Source organism: Saccopteryx leptura, chromosome 8, assembly GCF_036850995.1.
Source record: "Saccopteryx leptura isolate mSacLep1 chromosome 8, mSacLep1_pri_phased_curated, whole genome shotgun sequence".
Taxonomy (NCBI): Eukaryota; Metazoa; Chordata; class Mammalia; order Chiroptera; family Emballonuridae; genus Saccopteryx; species Saccopteryx leptura.
This window is the reverse complement of record NC_089510.1, coordinates 26,046,503-26,067,256: the sequence shown is the minus strand read 5'-3', so window position 1 is coordinate 26,067,256 and position 20,754 is coordinate 26,046,503.

The window sequence follows — 20,754 nt, the reverse complement described above, 5'->3', positions numbered from 1 at the left end:
AACCAAATATTAGCTTTTAAAATTTTTGACTTTTATATATTTTACATAAACATTTACATATTTTCAGAAGAAAAACTGTAGAAAATTCAGACTCTGTGTTTACATGTTAAAAATTTGAATTATATCCAACATCCAAAGGATGTTGAAAAATTAATGAACATATTGATGTCACCATGTTGGACTCATCTGTTCATATATTAGCAAATTATTATACATCCTCTTAACTATTTGGTGTGGTCATAATTTAGAAATGTTTACAGTTAAAATTATTTTTTTCAGATATCTAAATACATAAAAAAGACTTGTAGGTTGTTGTGTACTGGCTCCCAAATATCACCAACACAATCTGTTTGAAGACAGATTTGAGTTATTGCTTACCAGGTAAAGGAGAAGACCATCTCAACAGGAGCTTTGCAAGTGTTTCAAGGGGGCGGGGCAATATTAAATTTTATCAATCATTTGCAGTTTGATTTAACGTGGGTATTTCAATGTGGGAATTGAGGGGGATTGATTAGGATTGAGTAAGAAGCAGGATTTAACATTCTAGGATTTGTAGAAACAGTAAAGCAAGGATTTGGGGTGAAGGGTTCAAAGAGGCATAGGATATGAACTGTTTGTTAATGCTTTATATTGAAAGGTGAATGGGCCTTTATGAAGTTCCTCTAATAAACAACACATTATCATACCTAGCTAAAAGTCTTCTGGAATAGGAAAGTTATGCTAATGAAGGTAATAGAATAATAAAATCATTTTATTTTAGAAAATAAGCTGTGTGAGAGAGCAGGTGGTTTCATCCTCAGTGTCTAAGCTATAATTGTACCCATAATTTCTTAACAAATGTCTCATTATTTCCCTAATATACCTGAATTATTTTTTTAAACATTTACCATAAATACTACAGATCTTTTATTATTATTATTAATGAAATAAAGGTCTTACATATCTGCCACAATTCTATTCTCTTTTCTCCCTCCCCAGGAATAGCATTACCTTAAAGTTCATGTAATCTTTCCCACCTGTATTAGTTTCATGAGGTTGCCATAATAAAGTACCACAATTTGAATAGTTTAAACAACAGAAATATATTGTCTTACAGTTCTGGGGGCTAGATGCTAGAGTTCAAGGTGTGGACAGAATCAGGCTTCCTCTTAAGGTACTAGCAAAGCATCTGTTCCAGTGCCTGAATTTTTCTGTTATATTTAAAGCTGACATCAATCATATTTCATGGGGCCTGAAGCTTTTATAATTTTCCCATCTTTCTTATGGAAAAAGAATATAGAATTATGGAAAATAACTACACACATGGCTTTGAAAGGTGTCTTTACCAGTGATACTTGTTCTTGGAGTGATACTTATACTCCATTACTGCCAGGGTAAATCCATTTTTAAGTAAAATTATATAAGAAAACATTTATTATTGTCTCCCTGAATTGCAGCTTCATAGACATAGGGTCAAAAACTCTACCTGGGGAGAATGAAGTATTTGGAATCATAGGACCTGCAATAGCTTTGGAGAAAATTATTGCAAGATAGTACAAAGTTGTGGAAATACTATGGTAAAGCTCAAGTGCAGAAACAAGTTCGAGTGTATCAGTCCCAGAACTGAAGGATGGGAACCTGTTGACAATCAAATGGCCGGACTTGTAGGGCAGCCTGGGCAGGCAATCAGGATGAGATGCTTCAGTGTTCTCAATTATTAACTCTGTCCTTCAAGTTCTGCCCAAACACAAAGGCTTGCTGTGCAACTTGCCCTTTTTCTCACAGTTGTCCTCCTCAGAAGTGTTGCTAGAGTCATATTGTGGGGGCTCTTCCTCCTCAGGTGCTGGCGCCTGTCGGGCGGACTTTCCCACACGGGCTCGTTGGGAGAGGTCGCTGTGCATGTGCCGTGGGCGGGGACCCTGAGCCCACTGGTGCTGCCTCTCCTGACGGTCTGTGAAAGCGCCTTTGGCTGTGGGGCTCATTACCCTGCTTGCTGAAGCGGCTCTGCTCTGCTTCGCTCCTTGGGCTTCAGGCTCCGCAGACCTGCGCCGTGGTTCATGTTGGCAGCCTCAACGCGGACCCACTGCTCTTCTCCTCCGCCTCTGAGTCAGAACGGACTGCACGTGGATCACAGAAGGTTGATGACTATTTTTTGATACTGACTGTGAAGGTGGGAATTGTATTAAAGACGACATCCTTTCACTGGAAGGCTGGAATTTTCATCTTCTTGGCCAAAAACTTCACCTTAGGGCAGGGGTCAGGGATCTTTTTGGCTGACAGAGCCATGAACACCACATATTTTAAAATGTAATTCCGTGAGAGCCATACAATGACCTGTGTACGTTACACATTATCCAATAAAAATTTGGTGTTGTCTCGGAGGAGAGCTGTGATTGGCTTCAGCCACCCGCAACCATGAACATGAGTGGCAGAAAATGAATGGATTGTAATACATGAGAATGTTTTATATTTTTAACGTTATTATTTTTTTTTAGTAAAGATTTGTGAGCCAGATGCAGCCATCAAAAGAGCCACATCTGGCTCGCGAGCCACAGGTTCCTGACCCTTGCCTTAGGGGCTGGAGGCCAGCTGACCTCTTCCTTTACCAGTACTGCCATTTTACTTCCACAGCTCCTCCCACAAGGCCTCCCCCTGGCCAGGGCTGGCCTTTCTGTCAGGAAATCCCTCACATGCTCACTTCCCAAGCTAACTATGAGCCCTTAAGTCAGTATTTTAATTAACTCAAAGGTGACCTTGGAATTTTTCGACTTCCATCTCCTTTTCTCTCTCAAGATTCCCTGTAATATAAGCTTGTAAAGGTAAGAACTCTCTCTTATTTATATATTTTTTCCTAATAAGTAGAAAATACAGCACTGAATAGAAGAAGGAAGGAAGGATAAAGATCTATATCATCTGAGTGAAATGAAAACTTCACTGTGGCCAAATAAACTGTTGGCCTTATTAAAGTCCTAGTGCCCAGGAATGTTAGGAACCAGTGATTCAGGTTCAATGTTGTTGGTCAAATAAGTTTGTAAATATGATATATGTTGGCTCACTTATAGTTTGTATTGGGTGTGGGGGACAGGCTGTAAGCAGGCCAGGTCATTATAGCCTAAGGCTTAGTTTTAAGACTAAGCTATTCCCCACACCCTTGACTGTTGTATGATGTGGGGTGGTGCACTCTCATAAGGAATCCCATCATGCCTCAGATAAGTGACTTTGTATTAGAGACTTCCCTATTTGTATATTGGATTAAAGGTTTTGATTTCTACATTATAAAGTGGGGCAGACCAGGAGCTTGCTTTCTCGGTTCCTGAGATTAACATTAGAAGAGAGAGCAGAGAAAGGAGAGCAGATAAAGGCCATGTGGAGGAGAGGAGAAGCAGCCAAGATGGCAGAATGCTAAAGGAGAAGCCAGTTTGTGCAGAGAGAAGGAGATGGGAAACAGAGGTGAATAAGACTAGTGAGCTAGAAACCTTTGATTCTAGGAAACTTGGATAAGTCAGTTGCTTTGGGAGCCCTGAATGGAAAGGGAAGTGTTTTTCCACTGTGTATTTCTTGCCCGCTGGGTGCAAGCTGGAATTAAAGGTAATGGCACACCAGTTCTTGGCTCCGTTGTTTCATTACCGTCTGTCCGAATCTAATGCGAACCTGCATGGGCCAGGCAGCTGTGATGGTGGCCATGGCTACTGGCTTTACAAATGTATACCTCAGAGGCTCTGAATTCATGGAGGCATTTCCCTTGAAAAGCAAACATAGGCCCTGGCAGGTTGGCTTAGTGGAAGAGTGATGCCTGGTGTGTGGATGTCCTGGGTTTGATTCCCGCTCAGGGTACACAGGAGAAGTGCCCATCTGCTTCTCCCTCCTCCTCTCCCCCTTCACTTCTCTCTCTCTCTCTCTCTCTCTCTATCTCTTTATTCCATCTTCTGTCTCTCTTTCTTCCCCTCCTGCAGCTATGGCTCCATTGGAGTGAGTAGGCCAAGGTGAGGATGGCCCCATGGTCTTCCCTCTGGAGCTAAGAATAGCTCAGTTGCTGAGCAGGGGATCAATGCCTCAGGTGGATGGAGCATCGCTCCCTAGCGGGCTTGCCAGGTGGATCTTGGTGGGGGTGTATGCTGGAGCCTGTCTCTCTGCCTCCTCTCCTTTCATTGGATTAAAAAGAAAAAGAAAAGCAAATATTTCACCACTCAAGAACAGATGCATTTGGTAATAGAATGCTTTTATTTATAGATTATATTTTATAGCATGCTTTTAATTTGAGAGAAAAGAAAGGTAAAGAGTATAAATAGTAGGTCTCTAGCAGAGACCTGAGTTGGAAATATGTATATATCCTGGGACTACTAATATGAACCCAGTCTTGTTGCTTTATATTCAAGCTTTGGTCAAGAAGTTTTGCTTATTTATCTCATGATTATATGGCTCAGAATAATTAACTGAGAATTTTTTCACTCCAGTGGAGTCACTTGGTTCTAAAACTTTCTTATGAGCATCTGAGTATGTTACTAGGGTATAATTCCTCAGTGTGATCTTAGCTTGAAAGTGATGCACTTGCTGAATCTTGCCTCTTGGATTTGCCCTAGTTGCTTCTTTACCAAATCCATAGCCTAATGCTGTCTCTGCTAATCTTCAACACTTTCATGCGGATACTCTTCACCCATACATAGTGAGGCAATGTCTCCTAAGGTTTTGCAGTGGAAGATTATTATACAGGCAGAGAATGAGGTCTTCTGGGTATTCATAGAGCTCTAATTACTTCTTGTGGCTGACTTTTGTTACTAAGTACCAATTAGTGTGGTTTTTCCTTGATTCTGATCTCCTTGATGTTTTGCTGGAGTGTAGAAAGATATTTGAGGTTAATACTTGACTTCAGGATGTGTTTGCTGCCTAATCCCATTCTCAGACACATCCTGTGTAGATTTGATTGCTGACATTTACAACAATCATTGAACTCTGGTAGTGTCAGTTGAAAGAATTTAACATTAGCTTCTGACTACTGAGAATAAGGTTTTTAGGGCTTTCTTTTCCTGTAAATCATACCCATAAAATTTTAGAATCTGCTTCAAGACAAATAAATTTTTTTTCTTTCTATAGAAAAATATAAAACATGTAAAGGAGGCAGAATCTGGGTGAATTATGTTTTTTATCTCTGTATAAAACTTCGGTTTTTGCTAAAATTTTTCTTTTAGACTGTGTAAATTCTTTGTAAAGTCTCAGCATACACACACTATTATATGTGTTTATATATAAAAATATGTTATATGCACTAATATATGTAGTATAGATTAGATATAAATTTTAATATATTTATAAATTAATTTATTTAAATATATGCTATATATAATTTTTTTTTAATTTTCTCCAGTTATTCTTTTCTCCATGGAAGGAAAATGGATAGAAGAAATGTATATAACTATAGCTGTATACAAGGTGGACATAATATTTGTATACAATTTGAAGAATTTCTTAGTACATTATTTAGGAGAGAGAACCCGTGTAGTGGAACATGAAGGAATTAGCTAGGTAAGAAAGGATTCTGAGTTAGAGGAATAGGTGTGAGCTCTATGGGACCAAACGTGCAGTATGGCACGGTGGGGTTAGATATCATGCCAGGTTCAATAATTACGGATAATGACCAAAATAATGGATATGAACTGACAATTTTGTGGAGATAAGGCAGAAGAAATGTTTGGCTAAAGAGCTCAAAGTTTCAGTTGAATCTGGTCTCTGTAAAGTTGTTCTGTACTGGGCTCTCTCACTGATGGCAGCATGTGATATAGAGGCTAAGAAGTAGTGGAAACTCTAGAATTTCTGTATAAGTAAGATTATGTGTGCCCATATGGTTGGGGCAACTAGGACACTGGGCTTAAAGATGTACTTACACGATAAGCATGCTGTTTTTACTTATAGTCTACAATTGTTTGGGGACTAGTATGTGTTTGAGGTTCTTTTGAGGTTTATGGAAAAAACTAAGTACTCTGTAATCCCTTTATTTTTTTTTAAAAAAGAAACTTTCAATTTTATTTTTTAATTACAATTTACATTCAATATTATTTTGTATTCGTTTTGGTTGTGCAACATAGTAGTTGTACAATTATACTTTACAAAATGCCCCCCCTAATATTTCTAGTACTTAACCTGACACCATACACAGTTATTACAATATTATTGACTATGTTCCCTGTGCTGTACTTTACATCCCCATGACTATTTTGTAACTACTCATTTTTACTTCTTAATCTACTCTCCTTTGTCACTCAGTTCGCCAGCTCCCTTCCTCTGGCAACCATCAGTCTGTTGTCTGTGTCTGAGTCTGTTCCAATTTTGTTTGTTCATTTATTTGTAAGTTAGCCTTTTGTTGTTAACCTTGTTGAACACCTGATCAGTCAGTTTAGTTTCTGCCAACTAAATTTAACATCCAGCCTAGTTCTGGTTACAATAAATACAAACAGTCCTAGCTTTGCACTTTCGACATGAACAAATTTCATTCAACATGGTTCAGTTAACTAAGCCCAGCCCCCTAAAAAATGGTTCAAATTTCAGTTACTACAGTGTATTAACTGAGTGATCATATAATGTATAGACTTGGCTGCTGCCTCTTCAGCCCATGAATCTCTGTAAATAATAGATCAGTGACCAGTCAAGTCACTTTTTTTAAGGTCTCTCAGTGATTGGTCACTGTGTGTGTGTTACTCATTTTACACACAGAAAGCAAAACTGTAGTAATGTTGCTTCTTTGTTTCCCCTGATAAACCCAGATGACATTTTATAAAGATGAATAGTCAAAACAGGGAACTGGCTGACAAAGATGAAAATACAGCAAGGAAACAAAAAGTGAAAATGCTGGAAATAAAATTGGAATCTGAGGTAAACAGAATTCTAGAATAGCTTGAGAGACTCCAGAGGAACTTAGTAAAGGTAAATTATCTATGTAAATGAGAAAAGTGGTTGCGATAAAATGGATGAAGATATCTCGGAGGCAGTGATGCGAGCAAACAAAAATTTCAAGTTAAAGAAACTTTGGAGATATTTCATGACTTTTAAAGTGAGGAGGATAAAATGATGGAATATTGAGGCAGGCAAGTTAGCATAGGGAGCAGTGGCCCTGGGCTCTATCTCTTCCCTCCTCTTCTATGCTGGAACACAGTGAAGGAACTTCTGGTTAGACACCTGTCCCCCATTGCCCCTCTCCCAATTTCCTGGGGTAAGAAGCAGTTGAAACAAATACCAGTTTCAGAGTTGGCAGCCATGTTGACGTACATCATGGCTTTGAGGCCACCACTACATTTTTGAAACAAAACAAAACAAAACCAAACCAAAGAGCTACCATCCAGAGGGGAGAGACTGAAATGAGCTGTTCTGACCACCACCACATGTCAGAGACCATGAACCAACCCCATTTCGCCCCCTTGCTGATAAGAACCTTCACCCAGACCCACTTTGTGCTACTTGCAGAGTTTGCCCTCACTTCCTTCTTGAGTGTGTGCTTTTATTTTAATAAACCTGCTTTGCTTTGCTGAATATCTGTGTCCCCATTGCGAATTCTTTCCTGTGCAGTGACAAGAACCTGGACAGTCACTGGGTTAAGGCCTCTCTTGGCCTCCCTGTGAGTCCTCTGGCATCAGTATGACAAGGCATATGAAAGATAGTCACTACATATAGTACAATAAGTAGGCAAGAACTATTCAGACTACTAACATGATTTCTACCAAGAAATAAATCAATAATTTTTTTTTTTGCAAGAGAAAGAGAGACAGATGGGGACAGACAGACAGGAAGGAAGAGTGATGAGAAGCATCAACTCATAGTTGTGGTACCTTAGTTGTTCATTGACTGCTTTCTCATATGTGCCTTGACCAGGGGGCTCCAGCTGAGCCAGTGATCTTGGGCTCAAGCCAGCAATCATGGGGGGCATGTTTATGATCTCATGCCCAAGCCAGCAACCCCACACTCAAACTGGTGAGCTTATGCTCAGGCTGGTGACCTTGGGGTTTTGAAGCTGGGTCCTCAGCATCCCAGGTTGATGCTCTATCCACTGCACCACCAACTGCACAGGCAAAAAGTTTTTATTTTATTTTATAGAGAGAGCAGGGGGTGGGAGCAGGTGGAAGAGTTGGAAGCCTCAACTTATAGTAGTTTCTCATATGTGCCTTGATAAGTCAAGCCCAGGTTTTGAACCAGTGACTTCAGCGTTCTTCCAGGTTGATGCTTTATCTACTGAGCCACCTCAGGTCAGGCAAATCACTTTAATTCTTAATATTTCAAATATTTTAATTACTGTGTACAAAGTAAGTACTAGTTTTATAATTTTTTTCATTTCTTTTTACATTTACACTTGAGAGTGTGAGAGTTTTAGTATTTTGACAAATATTTTTGAAGGTAATAGAGTTGTGTATTACAGTTTTTTCCATTTTAGTAAGATTACTTTGTACAGTTTAACTAGTATAGTCATTCTTATGATACTGCACAATTATGTACAGTGAGGACTGCCTATACATTAAAAATTTTTCTACTATTAAGTTTATAGTATTTTACAAATTAAGGCTTTATTTTTTTCAAAATCAAATATTAATAACCAGTGTTGGCAAGTTGGAGATTGACATATAAATATCTGGAAGAAAAGCTATTAAGAATATCCTTATGTATTACAAGTAGTGAAGCAAATTATGCTTTACCTTGGAGAATATGTTAAATAAAACATAATTATGTTCTGTTCTTCTTCCTATTTCTCAACATAATTTGGTTAAATCATTTACTTTTATTCACAATTTGAAGACATTGATGCTCTTTTATAAACTAGGGCAGCAAATGCAGGCACTTAAAAATACTTTTACATTTGTACTGTAATACAAGCTCTAGTGGCAAAATGTAATTGGTGGCTGAATGCCCTTTGAAAATTATCCTATTTACCGCTTTTACTGATACCACTATTCTCTGTGCTATTGGTGTCGCTCTTCTCTCTCTTTCTAAAATGGTAGATAATTCTATTTTTTTATTTCTTTGTAAATGATTCTGGTAGCAATACTAAGACAATTTATTTTTAAAATCCAAGCAAAAAAAAAAATCAAAGAAAAACTACTTCAAGAACACATACCTCATTTTGTTCACTCTTCTCCTAAATTTCAGTTTGGATAACCAATGAAGCAAGGACTTTCTGATTCTGAAATATTTTCTGATATGAAATCCTAAACCCCTTTCTATACAGAAGAAAGGGGCTGAGATAAGGATAATGATTCTGTACACATCTGGAACACCCTCTCATAAATGTTTCTGACCACAGTCCCAGTATTACAAAGTATATGAGCAATAGTAGGAGCCCTTCAGAAAGGCTTTCCAGTGCTGCATGGGTCATAGCAGCCTTTGTCAGAGCCATTTTGAAACTTTAATATATTTATGACTTCACATCATTAAAAGAATATTCATGCATATATGCATTAGAATTTGATTAAGTCCCATGGCTGTGTAGGATCTTTGGCTCTTATATTCCATGCTTCCATGCTCTCAGGTATGCAAGAAATATCATCTTATGTTCTTGTTCTTTTAAGAGAGAAAAAGACAGGAAGGGAAGGAGAGGGAGAAAAATAGAGAGGGAAGAGTGAGAGATAAGAAGAATCAACTCATAGTTGCTTTACTTCAGTTCATTGATTCCTTTTTCATTTGTGCCTTGACTGGGGGACCCAAGCTGAGCCAGTGAACCCTGGCTCAAGCAAGTGACCTTGGCCTCAAACCAACTATCTTTTGGCTTCAAGTAAGCAACCCTGGACTTAAGCCATCAGGCTTCGGCTTCAAATCCGCACCTTTGGGCTCAAGCCAGAGACCTTGGGATCATGGTGATGATCCCACACTCAAGCTGACGAGCCTATGCTCCAGCCGGTGACCTGGGGGTTTCTAACTGGGTCATAAGCATCCTGGGTTGATGCTCTATCCACTGCACCACCACCAGCCAGGCTCACCTTATGTTTTTAACAACTTATTAGGTCTGACCCTGTCCTATTCTACTGGGATAGGGCTATGACATTAAGTACAGAATACCTCTTTGAACTTGAATTTCATATAAACAACAAACTTTTAGTAGAAGTATGTCTTATGAATTATTAGGAAAATACTTAATACTAAGGCTTCAGGTTTCTTTTCACCCAGCCCTAGATTATTTGAGTAAAACAGATTTATACATTTTTGTTATGAAATTATTCTAATCAGCTTGTTTATTTGAAAACACAAACTATAGTGATTTGGATGAACTAAATATATGGTATTTCTCTCTCTGTATATGTATGTGTGTGTGTATTACATGTTGTATAAATACAAGGCAAAAGTATAAATTTTTATCACTATGAACATTTCAGGACATTTTAAACTTATTAACATTTAAAGAATATTCCACTATATTTAATAACTATTTCTAAAACTTTGAGTCATGTTATTTCAAAATAATTAAAATTGTTGTAATGTCTTTATTTTTAAGTGCACTATAATTAAATTTAAATTAAATTTAAATTTGTTATTTAACTAGACCTGCTTTCAAAAAGATTTGAAATAAATATTTTATTACACCATGTCTACAGGATGGGTATTTCAGATCACTAAAGCCATAAGAAAAGAACAGAAAGCAAAATTATGTCTGTCCATTTTATTTAGCTCTACATTCCTCAAATTTTGTCCCACCTGAAATACAGATTCCAACTAGCTCTCACAGCAGTCTAAATTAGGATGAGGAAAACTCAAGGTTCTTTTATGTCCCACCATCTTGAAAAACATTTTGCTATTTAAAAGGAAGACAAATAGAATCAATAAAAGTACCCAGATCTTGGTTTTAAACAATGTTCTTTAATAAAAGGAGCCACAGCCTGCCCAGGTGCTGGCACAGTGGATAGTGCTTAGACTTGGGATGCTAAAGTCCCAGGTATGAAACCCCAAGGTCACCGGCTTGAGTGCAGACTCAGTAGCTTGAACATGGGGTCATTGGCTTGAGTGTGGGATCATTGATGTGATCCAATGGTTGCAGGCTTTAGCCCAAAGGTCGCTGGCTTACAGCCCAAGGTTGCTGGATTGTGCAAAGGGTCACTGGCTCAGCTGGAGCCCACTGCATCAAGGCATGTCTGGAAAGTGATCAATGAATAATTAAAGCACTGCAACCATGAGTTGATGCTTCTCATCTCTTTTTCTTCCTATCTGTCTGTCTCTCTCTTGCTCTCTGTCTCTTGATAAATAAAAAATAAAAAATAAATAAATGGAGGCACAGTTTCTTTAAGAACTAATTTATTCCAGAGCTGGGGCAAGATAAATATAAGAACTTGAAGTTTCTTGGCCAGAGAGTATAGAAGTGCTCAATAAAAATTGGTATCTGTTGATAGAACATAGTAGACAAAAACAAGGATCTCCTAATAGTCAAAAGTGGAATCATTTGAGAAGAAAAAAAACAAGAAAAGCTAGCATTACACAGTAGTAAATGAAAAGATAAGATGAACATAAAAATAAAATGTGCATATTAAAACATTGGCCACAATATGAGATAAGCAGGAAAACAAGAAGTTGCCTTTTACCCTTGAAATGAGTGTATCCCATTTATCTGCAGTTTTTTAAAATAACCTAGGTAATAGACAAATGGATGCAATCATCATTCCTGTATGTCCACTTTATTAGAAGCTAAAAGATAAAGGGGTAAAAAGTTGGGGGCGGGGGATAGGACCAGGGAAGCAGTGATGAGGAGGAAGTAACATTTCTCCGAGTGAATCACTTTGTATAGCTCTGCATCTTAAAACCACAGTAACATGTCTCATAACTCTTCTCCTCCTCAAATAAGCAAACAATTACAACTAACCAGAATGTTGGGAGAACAAAAGTAGTATACGTATACTAAAGAATAAACCTAACTAGGCGGACTCTCCCCCTGGGGAGCACACCCTCATCTTTCCCTACCCTCCTTTTCTTCCCTCCCCCCAGGTATGTTACCTTTGTTGTCTTCTAAGCTCCAAGGGTCCTTCTTTTGCTTTGGATCTTGTTTTCTGATCCTACGCAGCCCAGCTGGCTCATTTCTACTACCTCTGTAACTTTCTAAATAAACTCCCTCTTATAATGTGAAAAATAAATAAACAAACCTGACTAAATTAAAAAGTATAATGATATCAATCAATCAATCAAGTGAAGTGGATGTCTCGGTTATATAATTAAGTTTTATTTTTTTGAGGGGGAGAATTTTTGTTGATTATTGTAGTTGATGGACACATTTGAGTGGAGTAGTGAAAGTGTCTTAAAATAATATGGTATACAGTTGTGGAATTTTTGGTGTCTATTATATGACTAAAATATCTAGTCATATATTCTTTAACATGGACTATTATTGACATGGACATACACACACATGCTATTTAGGTAACTTTAGAACACAATTATGTATTGCCATTCAATCAAAGAGATAGATGACACTTGTGTTTCCAGAAGTATCCAATATAATTCTATAAATTGTGACTATTGCCTGAGTGAATGTTGCTTTGCTAAGGGACACTATATAATTCAGCTACCACTAGATGGGGAGGACATATATGGGCATATTGATGAAGTATCAAGCATCATATAAAGTTTTTTAAATGTAATCTAAGCTAGTATTAATAATTCTTTAACAAAAATAAATTTAATTTTAAAATAATAAGCATTAGGAAATATTACCATTTTAAAACAAAATTTGAGAAACATAAGTAACTTAAAAAATTATTATAATTATTACATTCATCTGCTTTTGCCATAAGGATCACAGCCAGGTCAAAAGCATACACGTTTTCAACCATTCTTCAGTCAAAGGAAAAGAGATGTTTTTAGGTTCACTCTGGGAATTTGGATCTAACAAACACTTGAAATCTCTGCTATAGTGTGAGGGTTCTGTTTTTGGAAAATCTCGTGGCATTTTAGTTATTTAAGAATTAGAATTTTCATACTTCTGGTCTTGTTATGTCCCTGTTCCATTACCAATTCTGAATTTTGCTGGATTCACTTATCAGTTTCTTAAAAACTTAGTGACAGATTGCATGTACATCAATATTCAGTCTTCCATTTTTCCATAGTAACAGTTTTATTTTTGTTTTTGTTTTACAGAGACAGAGAGAGAGTCAGAGAGAGAGATAGATAGGGACAAACAGGAACGGAGAGAGATGAAAAGCATCAATCATCAGTTTTTCGTTGTGACACCTTAGTTGTTCATTGATTGCATTCTCATATGTGCCTTGACCGTGGGGCTACAGCAGACCGAGTGACCCCAACCAGATGAGCCCGCGCTCAAGCTGGCGACCTCTGGGTCTCGAACCTGGGTCCTCCGCATCCCAGTCCGACGCTCTATCCACTGTGCCACTGCCTGGTCAGGCTTCCATAGTAACAGTTATAGTTGGTCGTGGTTGACCAAATTAAACACGTTTTCCCGCTTCCATGCATTTGGATGCGGACATTTTACTAAGTTCTGATCAGCAGAAATGAACAAAAATGCTTTGAACCATCTTCTGTTGTTTTTCTGAAGGAGGAATTAGCATATGTTTCTTAATTCCTTTCTCCCTGTTCATCAGTTATAGGAGATTAAAAAGAAAAAAAGGAGCTGCTTATTTGGACCCAGACATGAAGTCACATGCTGAAGATGATAATGTCACTCTGCTATGCCTGGGCCACTTACCGCTATTCTCTTACACCAGGAAGAGATAAACTTCTATTTAATTGAATTGACTCTATTTAAAGCAGTCTAACCAATATCCTAATATATACACCAAATATTTAACTATGACTTTATATTAGTACTTGGGTCAAACCTCATGTGCATACTTTTTAGGAATACATGGAACATGAGATACATAAAGGAAATTATTTTTTGTATATGCCATTATTTTCTTATCTTGTTCTTGGTCTGAAGATGGTTAAATTGATCAGTTGATTAAATATTGCCAACTGTATAGTAACTACAATTTTGAATAGTTTCTTAGGGTTTCCTAAACCCTCCTCCTTCCCATGTTAAACAAAGTGCCTCTGTCAGCCACATCTGTGTTAGTGTGACCCACCTTGCAAGTCCCAACACAGTGCCATAGCAGAGAATTTCTGCCACAACCTCCCTCAGTCTTTATTCCTGATAATTTGAACTTCGGAATAGAGTACCTGAAACAAGGAGGTGTTGAAGCTTGGTTTGTGCTGCTTGAATTTGTGAACACTGTTATCTCTTTCTAAATTTCTTGGTTTCAATGACTTGCAGCCAAATTAATACCAAGATTTTCAAGACCTAAATCTGTGCTTTCTGCTGCTTAGAAAAGCCTAGCTCTCTGCATCATGTGCATTTTCGTTAAGGTGTCTTTTATTTTATCCACCTTACCTGATTTCAAAAAAATTGATTGAAGTTTTATTGAAAAATAGTATTAAAGAATAGATATTTTCAACTTTCAGAATAAAAGTTTCATGTAAAATATGTGTTTTTAATCTTAAGCTATAAATCACTTATGTAGAAGTGAAAACATGTGAAGAAATTGAAATGAACCCACATGTATTCACCCATGTGGATAAAATTTTATTTTAAAAAGGATATAAAATACCTGGCACATAAATGGAATTAGTTCAAATATCGTTCTTATAACAAAACAGTACAGAAAATATTTTGTGATTTTTTTGTAAAAAGAACCTTTTGTAATTTGTGCGTAATTTTTCTTTCAATTATGGGAGCACTTAAGTTTTGAACATCATTCTAAAGTCAGTGTATATGAAAGGAGTGTGATGTAAAAAGATTCCAAAGGCATAAAAACTAATGAATATTAGACAGAGCTACCTCTTGCTACCATGTATAAGAATGGAACTTCCGTTTTCACAGTATCTAATGTTTCACATATAAAATATACTAATATTTTAATTAGCTGCCACTTTTACTTTAATTTTGAATACACACAAACACACACACACACACACACAGTGTGTCCGTAAAGTCATGGTGCACTTTTGACCGGTCACAGGAAAGCAACACAAGACCATAGAAATGTGAAATCTGTAACAAATAAAAGGAAAACCCTCACAGTTTCTGTAGGATGATGTGGCAGCATGTGCGCATGTGCAGATGATGACATAACACCGTGTGTACAGTGGAGCAGCCCATGGCCATGCCAGTTGAGGTGTGGATGGTGCAGAGGAAAGTTCAGTGTGTTCTGTAGCTCGCTAAATTCGAATCTGTGACCAAAGTGCAACGTGAATATCGGCGTGTTTATAACAAAGCACCACCACATAGGAATAACATTACTCAGTGGGATAAGCAGTTGAAGGAAACCGGCAGTTTGGTGGAGAAACCCCGTTCTGGTAGGCCATCAGTCAGTGACGAGTCTGTAGAGGCTACACAGGATAGCTACCTAAGGAGCCCTAAAAAATCTGTGCATAAGCCCACATCAAACTGCACTGAATAGGTATGAAACTGGGAGAGTTTTCCTTTTATTTGGTGCAGATTTCACATTTCTATCATCTTTTGTTGCTTTCCTGTGACTGGTCAAAAGTGCACCATGACTTTACAGACACACTGTACTTTATTCCATGGTCATAGTATAAATGATCAGAATAATCACTAAATTTGAATTGGTCAATGTATTTCTGGATTCTTATTTTATGTATTACTAAAAACATAAATATTAGACAAGTAGTATTATAGTTTACATATATTATTTCATCTAATTCTTACAATTCTTTTTCCTTTAATTCTTATAATTTTTAAGTGATATTATTGTTACTATTTAAAAACAAAGGAAATTTCTCTAAAAGATGAGGGAACCAGAGTTTGGAAAGTTTAAGTAACTTAATCAGAGCCGCACAATTAGGAAATGACAATCAGGATTTGAATATGAGTTTCCTGTTCCAATGACTGTAGGCCATTATGACATGAAAGCCCCAAAATTTATTTTTCTATTTAATTTTTTTAAGTGAGGGAGAGGAAATAGGGAGACTCCCACACGTGCCCCTACCAGGATACACCCGTTAAACCTTGTCTGTGGCCGAGGCTCACACCTGAACTGTTTTTAGCATCTGAGATGGAGGTCCCATGGAGCCATCTTCAGCACCCGTGAATTTTAACCATAGTGTTATGTTTCACGTCTTCCACCCTGAGTTTAGAAGAACAATTACTGTCTATTATTCACCTTTTTTTTTTTATATTCAGGCACAGTAAAATTTATCTGCTTATCTGTTACTTTATCTGCTCAGCAAATACATATTAAATGAATATATGCATGTAAATTTGAATGCACAGATTGAATGAATGAATGAATGAATGAATATAGTTGTGCTTAAATCAGAATGGGTTATTTTTTTTTCGATTATGGAAATATTTCTTATACTGTTAAATATTGTGTAATATTTCAATAATGGTGTCTATTAAACCCATTTATCTTATGTTTAAGGTATTTCTACTTCAGAAACCATAATAAGATTTGCCAAACTCCCTATAAAACATTTGTAATCTAGATGCTGAGAGTTAATAAAACGGCAAAATATTCAACATTTCTATGAGAATTCTATTGAGTGTGAAATGTAAACATGGGTTATGATTGTTAAATTTCTATCAATTTCACAGAATGAAAAGCATATACTCAATACAGGGATGAATTCAAGATTATTTCATGGTGTTGGCACAGATACAATGCTTGTTCTCATAAATAAGACACATTTCCAATTACTGTAACAAAAGAGGGTAAAGAGGTAGTGTGGAGAATATTTTATATTTAGGGAAACTATGTTCTTCCACAAAAAGTTCAGATGACTTAGATAAGCAGTCTACATTTATGAAGTTATACATGTTTTTTAACGATTAAAAACATTTCTTAGAAAAACTGTCTTTCTCAAATTGATCTTACTGGCAGCCAGACTCCTCAACTGCTTAAGATTATAAAAATTATATTTGTAAATTGCACTCAGTAAATACTGTAGACTCTGTATTTTAGCTATATAGTGACATTTTTATGGCACCATAAAAATCTCATTAAATGTCCCTTACTGGAATACTTTAATAAACCCTTGACAGATGCGTTCCTAGCCACCGACCCTAGTCATGGTTATAGGCACGTTCTGTCCTCTTCCCTGTTGCTACCGTCAGCATCGGTGCTTTGACTTGGACCAAACTCATACCACACCATTCCAAGGTGAAAAGCCTCGCTCCGTGGTTTCGGTCCTGCTCAATGTCAGTTATTCTGCTTGTTTTCCCTTTGTGCTAAATGTAAAATGGGCATCTTCACCTTTTCCCCAGTTTCCAGCTCTCTTAGGTCAGTCCGGGGTTGTGCCACTCTTATTTCCCCTGTGAATGAAGTGAACCACCTAGGAATACTTCATGCCAATCACAGTTACTTCTTTCTTCTTTTCTCTTTACATCTGCACCAATCAAGGATACAATTTAATCTTGATCCACATCAAGATTGTTATAGTCTTGCTCCGCAAATAAACCTTTGCAGATTTAAAAAAATATTTTTTTCCTTTCTACTACATGGAGACTTTTTGGGGAATGATGTACAGTTGAGTAGTGTTTTAAATGAGGAAATATACTATTTCTTTTATGTGGATAGTGTGTGTGTGTGTGTGTGTGTGTGTGTGTGCCATGCGCGCATGCGCGTGCGCGCACCCGCGCGTATCCCCACACCCACGAATCCCCATACCCACATGTTTAAAACCTTCCCCAGAAATATTTGGGGTGTTATAAATGAGCTGATATGTAAGAATGCTTTCATATCCTTCCTCTTTATTCGCGCTCCCTTTCACTCTCATATGAGTTGGCCCTTTGTGAACAGACTTCAGGGAAAGAGAAGAATTAATTATGTCACATTCTCTGATCGCTACAGAAGCATCAGTAAAATTTCAGTTACCTGAACTTTCAGGAGTTCTGGGGACTTTTCTGGAAACAAAGTAATGAATGAAGCCATTTTCTTTTCTTTCTTTTTTTTTTTCTGTATTTTTCTGAAGCCGAAAACGGGGAGAGACAGACAGACTCCCGCATGCGCCCGACCGGGATCCACCTGGCATGCCCACCAGGGGGCGACGCTCTGCCCACCAGGGGGCGATGCTCTGCCTCTCTGGGGCCTCGCTCTGTCGCAACCAGAGCCACTCTAGCACCAGGGGCAGAGGCCGAGGAGCCATCCCCAGCGCCCGGGGCCATCTTTGCTCCAATGGAGCCTCGTCTGCGGGAGGGGAAGAGAGAGACAGAGAGGAAGGAGAGGGGGAGGGGTGGAGAAGCATATGGGCGCTTCTCCTGTGTGCCCTGGCCGGAATCGAACCCGGGACTTCTGCACGCCAGGCCGATGCTCTACCACTGAGCCAACCGGCCAGGGCCTTGAATGAAGCCATTTTCGCATGGAAAGGCTGATTATTAGCGCTTTACCTCATGTTCTTGACTATCACTCACCTTGGATTAATTTTTTAAGTGAACCAAAGTATGTCCTTCTTCCTATCTTAGAATGCCTCTAAGTCCTTATTTGTTGTCTACTAGGCAGACTGAATGGTGAAGGGACAAACTTTTTCCAATAGTTGTACAAACAGAAGAACATTTTAGAGAATTAATTTCTCTACCTAGGTCATCACTATATTTCAAGTACATACAACAGTGTCTGGTTATAATAGACTCTGGAAATTAAATTAATGAGTACTGAATTAATTGAGTCAGAACTAAGAGAAAGAATTAAGTGATTCAAATATTTTCTGGTATCTGGTAGAAACTTAGTATTATACTCCACTAAAGAGACATAAAGCAAGTAGAGTACAAAAGCCATGAGAGCTACTCTGCTGTGAATTTCTGAGCACTAGTTATAACACCTTTTCTATGACTACCTCCTGACCTCCCTTCTCTTACCAAACTCCTCTTCCGCTGATAACAATGTTTTGTTTAGGTCTGTTATCACTAGTTTCACAGTCATCTTCCTTGAACAATTCTCTTTCTCTCTAATCTATTTCATTTCACTCTCTAGTTCACTTATTTTTTAAATAATCTATCCATTCTCTATTTATAGCTAGAAAGGCAGCCTATAACAGGAGTGAAAAGCAGATATTCTGGAGCCTAATTTCCACTGGTTCAATTCCTAGCTCTGCCATTTATTAGCTGTTTGGAGTTTGGAAATATTTTTTGCCTCAGTTTTCTCATAGATAAAATGGAGATAACAATATAGTATGTATATCATGTAATAATTAAATGAGTTAATAGGCATAGTTTCCTTAGAATAGGGTATAAAGCTATAAGTCATAAAGTTAGCTACATCTATTTTCATTTATCTGATAGCATTCATTGTAAACTGGTTTTCTAATTTAATTTCAGAGATTTAGTAAGGTTTTTGGAAACTCTGTACATATTTAATACTTCTGCATTTCTTAGAAATGGTAATAGTAGTCATAATAATATTAAATATAAGTATTAGACCTTGCATAAAGTTTTTTACATTGTGTAATTTGCCATTTAATCCTATAAAATACCTTTGAGTTTGATATTATTATTTATATTTTAGTAAAGAAACTGTTGCTTATATAACTAACTTTATGATGTATCTGAAATTTAAGTTCAGATCTATCTTACTAAAAGAAATATACATAAGCATGTTAATATATATGATTAATATAATTTATTTGTATGATAAATAGTGAATAATAATTTGTTAGGAATGTTATAAAGATTATTGGCACTTTTCAAGGTAGATTAGAACTTGTAAATCTTTTTAATATTAAAACTCTATTGTCATAACTCAATTTATATAGAGGTCTGTGTATATGATAGAACAATATCTCTAAGAAAACATAAGCATACAGAATAAATTTTATATAATAAATTGGATTAAGATATGGTTCTTTTTTATCATCTGACACCATAGCTATGATCAAATTCCATTGTATTTATAACAGTGCTTCTATATCAATATCTGTACTTCTATCATTTATTGATCATCTGTCTTTATCAATCTATCTATCATCTATATCTTGGGTCTCTTTATTATACTTGAATATTAGTATAATCTATAGATAAATAAGTTAAAAATAACTTCCTCTCGTTAATTAGTTTTTTTCTATTTTGTTTTAGTAATCTGCTTACAAAATACATATAATCAACAGTATGCATCTAGAGAAGTTTTCTTCCCTAAACTGTGCTATAATAACATTCACATAAATATCAAAAACTTTTCAGATTCACAAAGAACATTACTATATTAAAAACTTTCAGAAGCACTGCAAAAAAAATTTCTGTCTTTATTTTCAACATTTCTTAACCATAAGACTATTTCATGATCAATAAACCAAGGGATCCATAGAGAATTTTTGTTCAGCTATTTGTTACTAGGTATATATTGTCATCAATTGACTTGAATATTACTGATTTGTTAAGTACCTGAAGTCAGTTAAAATCATAATTTTGGATTTTGATCATGAAATTAATATTTTAGTTTGGTTTTTGTTCTTTGTTTTATGACAATATAATAAAGTGACAGGTGTTTAGACCAGGTAAAAAATGTCACAGAAGGATATTTGTTCTTAGGGCATAATATTACAAACCATTAAAGTACAGGTAGAAATTATGTTAATGTAACAGCATGGCGATATTTTGTCTACTCAAAAGAGAGTAGTAATTGTGTTTAGAATTTATAAAGAGCATAGAAGCATTTTAAGGTAATATCAGTATTTTCTTGAAACACAGTTTATGAAAGATACTATGTATTAAGGGATTTTAGAACTCCCAATTTTGGTAGATCTGCTCTTTCCCAGGTACCAACTTTTCTTTTTTTTGACTTCAGAGGTAATTTATAAAAACACCAGAGGATGTGTATC